Source organism: Mastomys coucha, unplaced genomic scaffold, assembly GCF_008632895.1.
Source record: "Mastomys coucha isolate ucsf_1 unplaced genomic scaffold, UCSF_Mcou_1 pScaffold6, whole genome shotgun sequence".
Taxonomy (NCBI): domain Eukaryota; kingdom Metazoa; phylum Chordata; class Mammalia; order Rodentia; family Muridae; genus Mastomys; species Mastomys coucha.
The window spans coordinates 131,666,608-131,676,218 of NW_022196912.1; positions in this window are offsets into that span (position 1 = coordinate 131,666,608).

Consider the following 9,611-nt stretch of genomic DNA (forward strand, 5'->3'; position numbering starts at 1 on the left):
TTGTTTGTTTGTTTTGTTTGTTTTTTTTAACCTTATCTGTATAGACTTGCCTCTTATGGCTGGACAATTCTTACCTTAAATTTCAGGCTGTTTTTGGGGGGTCACCACAAGTCCCTGTGTTTATAACACAGAACTATATGGATGCAGGAAAAGAGTAGAAGTCCAGACAATTCAATGTGTTGTAAAGACATTATATGGTATATGAAACTAGAGTTCTAGACCCTGCTTTGTCCAAACAACTTGAATGTATGAGGCAGCACTGAATTCAGTGTTAATATCATAGTGTTTAGGAGTCATTGTTTGTTTCTATGATTTTGCTTTCTTGTTTCTCATGAATTGGAGGTAGAGGGAGGTGGAAGAAAATTAAGAAAGTAACTTTGCCTGAAGGCATCACAAGCATCGTTTGCTCTGTGTCCCAGCAATACTCAACACATACATCTATATATTACATATTATTTTCTATAACCTGCCTTTTCCATTACAGTTTCCAATTCCTACCCTGTAATTTCTAAGTACACATAATTACTACTTCAGGTGTTAAATTCTACATTTGCAAGTATCTACACCCCAGCCCTCCAAAACAAAAGACAGCTAGCTAAATACAATTACCACATTATGAAATGTGCAAATTTTAGCAATAATAATGGTCTAAGAATATTCAGACTGAGACAGTTTTCCTCAGGTTCCTGAATTAAATGACCAAATGATAAAAATCTACATTTCTTTCCTTTGATAATTTTGACTTTGGGTTGCATATTTAATAAGTGACCAAATTCCACATGTTAGGCAACAGAAAGTAGAAATTAACAAGAAAATTGAGTGTTACTATATGAATATTCACAGCCTGTCTCTGAAGAGAATATTTTATATCCTCCTGGTTCTCAGTTCTGTGTTCACAGAAACAATTCTTCCCCTACCTGCAAGTATATCTCTAGACATTGAACATATTACTACAGGAGAAGCCGATGAGGTCTGTTCTCCTGTCGCGACCACCCTTGACCAGCAAGAATGACACAACACACTCTCGGGCTCTTCTCCAGCAGTTTATTCAGGAACCTTGAAGAATCTTCTGACCGATGACGAGGAAAGCCAACCCACAGGTTAAATACTGTATGGTCAGCCACCCAGGTAAAGCCACTTGGTGCTATCTAACAGGCCCACGTAGGGGAAGCAAGCCAGTTGACTCAGCCCATAACCAAATAAGGAGTTGTTTACTTCAAGAGTGCTCGCCATCAGACTGGCGGGGGGCGGCGGCCAGCACCATCTTTGAGGTGTGGCGCTTCGCAGCTCTCCACATTCTCCGATCACTTTTCTACCAACACAGGTAGACTCCTGGGTGACATTAATGCTGAGGATGTGTGGCTTGATTGAGACTAATACAGTGCATGTTGTATGTGATCTATTACTACACCCCCAGCAGTTCCTGGTAATGCTGTATTGGTTATAAGAATCACTCAAAATCATCAAGATTGAGTGAATTACTTAAACAGGAATTACACTGGAAAAACTAAGATTCTGCTTCACAAAACCATAAAGATTAGTTAGCTGTATCTTTGGAAGATAGTTTGAGAATGTTCCTGCCTGGGTCTCAGTCTCTGTTCCTTATCTACAGCTTGTTTCTGTTGCAGGATTTCTCATCATACTGTGAACCCTGAGATTGTACACTGAAAAAAACTGTCTCTAATTGTGGTGAGGTTTAGCCCTAACACATACCTTTAATCCAAGAGCTTTCTGTTTATTGTAAACAAGATGAAATAAAGTCAACCATACATCAAGAGATAGAGCAAATAACCAGTTGACAGGGAGTGGACATAGGAAAAAGCCATAGAGTATGGGAGGAAGTTAGGAGGACAGAGAGAGAGAGACACAGAAAGTATAAAGGCGAGACTTTCAGTTGGAAGGTTTTTTAAGACAGTGTGAAAAAAGAGAATCAGCCTTTCCTTTTGAGATGTTGGCTGAGAAAGAAGGACAGCTGGGTGCTTCTCTGCCTCTCTGAGCTAGCAGGTCTTCACCCTAGCATGTGGCTCCCAAGTCATCCTTGGTAAAACCAAATGATTGAGATTTTGTTAAAAACATGTTTCTACTCTTTATCAACAGGAATTTGTGGCTTAGCCATTGTTAAATCTTCAATTCTTGTCAAAAGTCAATTCAAAATGCTCCTTGGCCTAGAAGGTCTATTTATGAGGCTATCCTACAGATATACTTGTATGTGTAAGATATAATCTATGTAGAAGGGGAGTCATGAAAACATTATTCAATATAGAAAGGATTGAAAACAGCCTAAAAGTCCAACAGAGAAGGGCTGATTTAAAACCCTGTGGCATATTCATAGAACAGACTGTTGTTCAGTGTTCAAAAAAACTGTTAAATGAAAAAAAGGCAAACACATTATGCAAAATTCCATCATTTCTGTGTATGTGCACATATGTATGAATGTATACACATGCACATGCTATATGCTGTATGTATATTTATCAATCTAAGAGCAAGTCTAGAAATATGCAGGTAACCACTTACCCACAGGGAAGATATTAGTATCCTAATATATTGCATTTAAAGAAAAGAGGAATCCCTTTGTTGCTTTTTGAACTTGCCTCAGGTACATACACATATACATATTAGCTTTTTAACATTTTATTTGTTTGTTTATTTAATATGAGTGCTCTATCTACATGTATACCTGAATGCTAGGGAAGGCATCAGATCCTATTATAGATGGTTGTGAGCCACTATATGGTTGCTGGGACTTGAACTCAAGACCTCTGAAAGAGCAGCCAATACTCTTAACCACTGAACTGTCTCTTCAACCAGCACACATTAGTTCTTTTAATCAATAAAATAACTGCGGTGTCCATTATTCTTATTATATCCTTGAAGAAACTGGGCTTTATTGTGGCTATTAGAATGGGTTACGTAAAAATCACACATAATCAAGTACTTCTAGTGCATGTGGGCTGTGTGGTGTTTTTCTTTGTCTTCTCATTCTGACAACATGGCATCAGCCTGTGTGTTTACAGTTTCTTCATGAACTGTAAGTCAGGACACTGACAAATAGCCTATATTCAGTTTAGAACCAGGCCCAGGGCATTTCCCTTTGGGCTTCTTAGAGTATGGCGTTGCCTAGAAGCAGCTACTCTGAGTATGTACAGATGGCTCTCAATGATTCTGACTCAGGGTCAGACTCATTCCATAGCCCAATGCTTGCCAGTTTCTACTCACAAAAAGAGAAGCTGGAATATTCTGGACTTGACCTTTGTTATCACAGCATTCAGAAATCTTTTAGAAGGTAACCAGGTACATGCTTGCAATGGATTGAAAAACAGAAAATTAATTCAATTATTTTGAAGGCAATGACTTTGATTTTTCACTTTTCTTATTGTCAACTACTGATACCTATTGACTTAAAAATAAATAAATAGATTATGTTCAAAGACAGTCAAGGAGGATTTTTAATCTATAATAAACAACGAAGTTTGGATCCCTCAAAAAAAATAATGAAACTTTGTGTCAAGATGAATTTAGCAAATTAAATCTGCTATAGGTTTAAATCAATGCAGATGGCGCCAAACACAACACAACAAAACAAAATAATACGAGGGAAGATTCAGAAACATTGATCATAGCCAAAATACGCCCCAGCACTGTGAAGAGGGTTACTTCAGTAATATCTGTGGTCATTGACTAAATCGATAAAACTCATTCTTTCAAGAGCATCCAATTATCAGCTTACTGTTGAGTAGACATTCTAATAAATCAGAATACTTTACATAGAATTAGACAAGGGCAACATGCAAATTAATAATAGCACAAAAAAATCTGGGGTGAACTCCCAGCAGGCCCAGAAAATCATCTTGTGATTAATTGTTTCATTTAAATTTGGTTCATAGAAGCAAACATTTCACAGCCATACCCATCTGAAGGGTAGTTTATGGCTAGCCATATTAATAGAGTTTGATTAAGCACTTAAGAGAAAAGATCAATACACCTTTGTCATATTTACACAACAAAAGGCAGCATGTCAGTGAGTGGAAACCAGCAGAAATGAAGGTACTATATTATTCACGAAGTTAACAGTAATATATTTTACAAGCACTTTAGTCATTTAGAAAATGGGCCTTATTAATAGAGCTCAACAGCTTAGATGCAATGAACTGAAAAATGAGTAAAGCAAAAGAATTTCCAGAAACAAAATAAATCAAGTCAGTTAATATTGATAATTTTTTTGTAAGAAGCATACACAAATTACAAGTAAAAAAAAATTGGTTTACACCTTAGCAAAGTATTATTAATTATGGCTTAGGCCATGTAAAGGAAACTTAGATAACTGCCCTAAAATTGTCCCGGAGTGTCATGGACCATCTTGCAAGATCCACTGAAATTTTCCACTCCTTAGCAGAAATGTCCCTCTAAATCAGCATCTCATTTTTATCTAGTGAGCCTACTTAGTGGGGTCACCAATCATTTACATCACCTGGAGAACTCAGACATGGAGAATGATGAGCTGGGTTCCTGATGATCCACAGCAAATATTTCAAGAAGAGAAACCAGCTTCTGAACACAGAGGAATTCCCAGAGATCATCACTGTTCCTCTAGGATTAGAGCCACTGGATGGGTCTACACTGTCTTCATCCCACCAAATAGTCTAACAAAGCTGGCTCCTAAATAGGTTGAGTTTTAAAATTAGAAGCTGAAACTTTAAGGGAGGAACCAGAAATGATACATTACAGTCTACCTTTGCCCTACATAAGCAGGAAAACTGCTAGTGGGAAATGGGCAGAGTGGAAACATCAACTCTGTAACCCAAAAAACCTGGGTTTGGGGTCAGCCAGATAACTCAATAAAGACACTTGCCAACATCCATGGTGACTTGAATTCACTATCAGAACTATCTACAGGGTAACAGGAAAGAACTGATAACTGGAAATTGTCCTCTGGTCTCTCACTTCATTGTGGTATGCACATGCCACATCATCCTTCCCCTAACACACAAAACAAATCTGGGACTGACTCTTCTAACTCCATTCCTACTGTAGTCTTTTTGGATGTGGTGGTGGTTTGTGTGCATGTGGTGTGCATGTATGTATGTGTATACATACTTTGGGGATGTGTTATCATTGTTTTCACAACAGAATGCTACTATCTGAGTAGCTTAAAAAGAGCAGAGAATTCTTATAACTCTAGAGTTGGAGAAGCCCCAGGTGAGTACCAGGTACAGGCCCTCACTGAGGAGTTTCACAAGGCATATGGATGAGAATTTGAGAGACTGGATACTCAATTTTTTGTCTTAAAAGGTCACTAATCTCATCCTAGGGACTCCATCTATTCTCACGACCAAATACATTTCTAATTATCATCAAAAGTTCTCACCTTCAAATATCACTGGGACATATGTACTACTATGTCTAGTTTAATGTGGAATCAAACCTAGGCTTGACATATGCTAGGCAAGCACTCTGTCAACTGAGCTATACTCTTTGTTCCTATCTCATATTCTTATATATAAAAAAAAAGACTAAATGTAGTAAAAAAAAATTGGTATGTCATGGTTTTATAAGCTTAAGCCAATTATTCTTTTCTTGTTACTGTTGAGATTTTCAAATACCAGACCCCTGTCTCACCCTAGGCCAACCATATCAAGATTTGTGGGAAGGAAAACCCAGTTTTACAATTTTGAAGTTCTTTGAACAGATGCACTGAAGAGAGAGATAGAGAGAGAGAGAGAGAGAGAGAGAGAGAGAGAGAGAGAGAGAGAGAGAGGTTTAGAGAGAGGTTTAGAGAGATAGGAAAGAAAGAGATAGGAAAGGAGAGATAGGTTTAGATAGGAAAGAAAGAGAGGGAGGTCATGACTCCTCCTTGTAAGGTGGAAGAGTGAAACTGACCCGTAGTTTCAAGAACCAGGTTCTGCCTCGACCGAAGGGAGAAAGGAGACCTGAAACACAGAGTTTGAGAACAAAAGGACACCAGAACCAAGTTGAGGGTTTCCAATCAAGGCTCGTCTTTACTTTGCGGGTTCAGCATTTATATACAAGAGAGCATAACTGAATCTCTAGGTTACAACGACATTTGAATAACATAAGGAATTTGGGAGGAGTCAAGAAGAGTCCGAAAGGGAAGCTGGCTGCTGGGCTGAAAGTGGAGGCTCAGCATCCCGCAAGTCTCAGCTCAGGGGAGTGGCTGGAGGCGCAGTCCACAGTGGGGGAGGAGGTCAACAGCAGACGTTTTCAGGCTGAATACGTGCCAGCCAGCAGGCACACAGCAGGCATGAGTTGAGTCTGCAGTGGCAAACTCCGATGTCTTGCAGCTGAGGGACCCCAACAGAAGAGAAGGTTTATTGTAAATAAAAGAGAGAAAACATGTAGAGGAAGAGGCATCTGGGTCACTCTGGAAGAGCTATGACCCTGAGCTAGACCATATGGAGAGAAAGCACAGGGAAGAGTAGAGAGGGAGGAGCCAGGAGACCAGGAGACCAAGAGGACAAAAGGGAAAATGGATATAAAGGACCTGTGTAGCCAAACTGACTGGGTTATATAGGAAAGAGAAGCTGAGAGAAGGATAGCCAGTGCCTGGATGGAGGATTTGGGTAGGGGATGGGGTGTGCCAGCTGGAAGGACCCTGTAACAGGTAGGCACTGAGGGATTCTGAGAGAACATGGTGGCCAGCGTCAGTTTTGATACGTTGATAGACACCTCAGTTAGTCTTGTATCCTGGTTCTGAGACCTAACATCCACTCTGTGAAGACAGAGTAGCATTGATTTGTAGAGCTTCTCTCGAACATCCCAGTCATTTTGGATTACCATGACTTACTTAGTCATTCAAGAGATGAAGTTCACAGAAGCAACAAAGACTGGATTTTGCTAGTAAGTTCAGAAGCAAGAATCATCATCAGGTGAGCAACCACCATCTCCCCACTAGCTAACCACATTTGTCAGATTTCCAGTACTTTCTTATGTTTGATTCTGTAGAATAAAAATTCCAAAATGGAGTCAAGCATGCTCCTATAGAGCAGAGAAATCTTTGACTGACATGAACTTCATGCCCTTAGGCTGAGTGACTGTTCCAGGAACTTGAAAAAACACCTTTCCTGTCCTGGAATAACCACAGAATGCCTTTCCTGGAGTGACCACAGGGTGCTCTAACGCCCTCTGTGGAATATCACAACGCCCTGGCTGGAGTGTGACAATGGCTTAGGAGGTTGCCCGGAAAAACCTATACATGACTCTTTGCTAGGTGATGAATCTATGGTTTGGAATTTACCCCGTTTCCTCTCCCCGGTTTGTGGTTTATGCCTTTATAAGCCTTGTAAAATCCCAGGCCAGGGTCGGACTCCTCTATTCCCTGCGCGGTGTATGAGTCTAGACCCCAGCATGCTGGCCTGAGCTCTTGTCCCGTCTTGCTTGTAATAAAACTTCCTCGTGTGATTGCAGCAAGTTCGGTCTATCGTGAGTCATTGGGTGGTCGCGCATCCCAAGACTTGAGTAAGGATCTCCCCAGTTCCGGGGGTCTTTCAATTCCAATCTCTAGGACTATTTCAAATGCTGTTCTTATATTTGTGACATAACAGTAGAAAAGACTATAAAGGAGGAAATTAAAAGGTATCAATTGGATGCTTTAAAAATTGTCTTTTTACATATTTTAATACAAACAATGTCCATTGTGGCCCAAATTATGGCAACTAGTGCTCCTGTGTGTGTGTGTGTGTGCACAGATGTGTACAATTTTTCATACTTTCCCTTTATTCTGTTTCACTGTCTTCTCTCACATGACAAAGAGCATTGCACAGTGCTTAGAGTTAGAATTGCTGCATGGTAAAATGTGTTATGAAGGAGAGTTAAAATTACAGGTCATCAAACTCCACTGGTTATTCTGTCAAGCATTAGGGAAGAATGCAAATTATTAAAACTCTTGGGCAATCAATTAAAATTGATCCTGGTTTGCTCCTCATTGATTCTGTGGCTGAAACTTGGACAAGAGGGAGTGTCTCTTGGTGACAATAGCTATGAAGTCATTCCACATGTCCATATTTGTAGGTACTGTGGTATATTGAACACCCTTTGTAAGTGACAGGTACTCAAGACGGAGATCATTTAAATGCAGGGGAAATTATTATCTGGGGGAAAAAATACAAGAAAAGGAGATGTTTCCTGTAAGCCAATATTCAACAATAACCTACTCTATTAGAAATCTATCGCTATTCATGTTTCAAGGGAAAAAAACTACAGATGAGTTTCTAGAAAAGAAATGTACAAACTGATAGGATCAGAGTGGTATAATGTGTAACAGACTGACGGACGATGATCTGTAAAGAGCTGACTGTTGCCGCAATTCAGCTTATCCTGGTGACTTCCTTTATGAATAGCTACTTCACCTCTTAGGGGCCAGATTCCTTATTGCTCTCTGTTTTGTATACCATGTCACTACATTGACACTCCCTGAATTTGTCTCTATAGAATATCTAATTGGCTTCCTACCTATAGCCATCAACCTTCATCAGGTTGCTAGATGGGCTTTCAGTTCCAATGGAAGGCCTAAATGGAATTACTGTAGAGACTGTTCCTGATCCACCAAGCCAATGATTTCTCAGTGTGATCTCTAGGCCAGTACTATTGGCTTCACCCCGAGACCTTGATAGAAATACAATTTAAGACCAGACTTACAAAGTCTGGTCTTAAACTGAATCAGAAACTCTAGTAATGGGACCCAATTGTCTTTATCTCAGCAAATGGTTCTGATACATGCTAAAAGCTAAAACACAGCAGAGCAAACATTGTTCTGAGGCCTCACAGTAGCAATCTTTGTGCCCAAGATTGATTGTGGGTAGCCTTATAGTTTTAGTTCCTGCTATGAGATGTACCAGTTGGCAATTCTACAATGTCATTAGCTACAGAAAAGTTGCCTGTATTGTTCTGTAACTTTACCTTAGGCTAAGATCAATGGCAAATTAGTACTGCATTCTTCTACCTTTAACTCCAAGGGACATTTTGTACTTCTAAATGAAGATTTGCCTTGGGCCCTGGGTGTAATTTATCAGAGGATAGATGACAAATGTTTGATGAGAGAGTGTGAGTGGGCAGTTGATGCTTCATGGTTTCACAGGTGATGGTATTCTTGTAAACTCAAGCTTCCAGGTAATCATCTCTGATACCATTTCTTCAACCATATATAGAGCTGAAAGCTAGAAGTGGGATGTAGAACAACTAGAGATAAAAACAGAAAGCATGGCTTGAAGGAATGTGTACAACAGGAATCTGACCAGGCCTATGTGAAACAATGTCCTCTGCACTCTGTGGCCTCCTTAAGCTTCCAAAAGTAAAACCGTAGGATTTGGAGACAAGGGAGATTCTCAGCAAAGAGAAGATGTCTCTATCTCATAAAAAGGAGGCTATAGCCATCTAGACTACAGGTGCAGCACATTAATGCACACTGATGACGTACAAGCTGAGCCAAGAGCAAGAATTCTATCTTCTGCTCCTTGTCCTTACAATGCTTCATGCAGAACCATCTGAGACCTGCTAGGACTCAAATCTGCTCATGCTGAGGGGAACTCAACTACCTGACGTCAACTATTCCTGACAGACACACTGTAGGTCAGAATGGGGGACGGGGGGGGGGG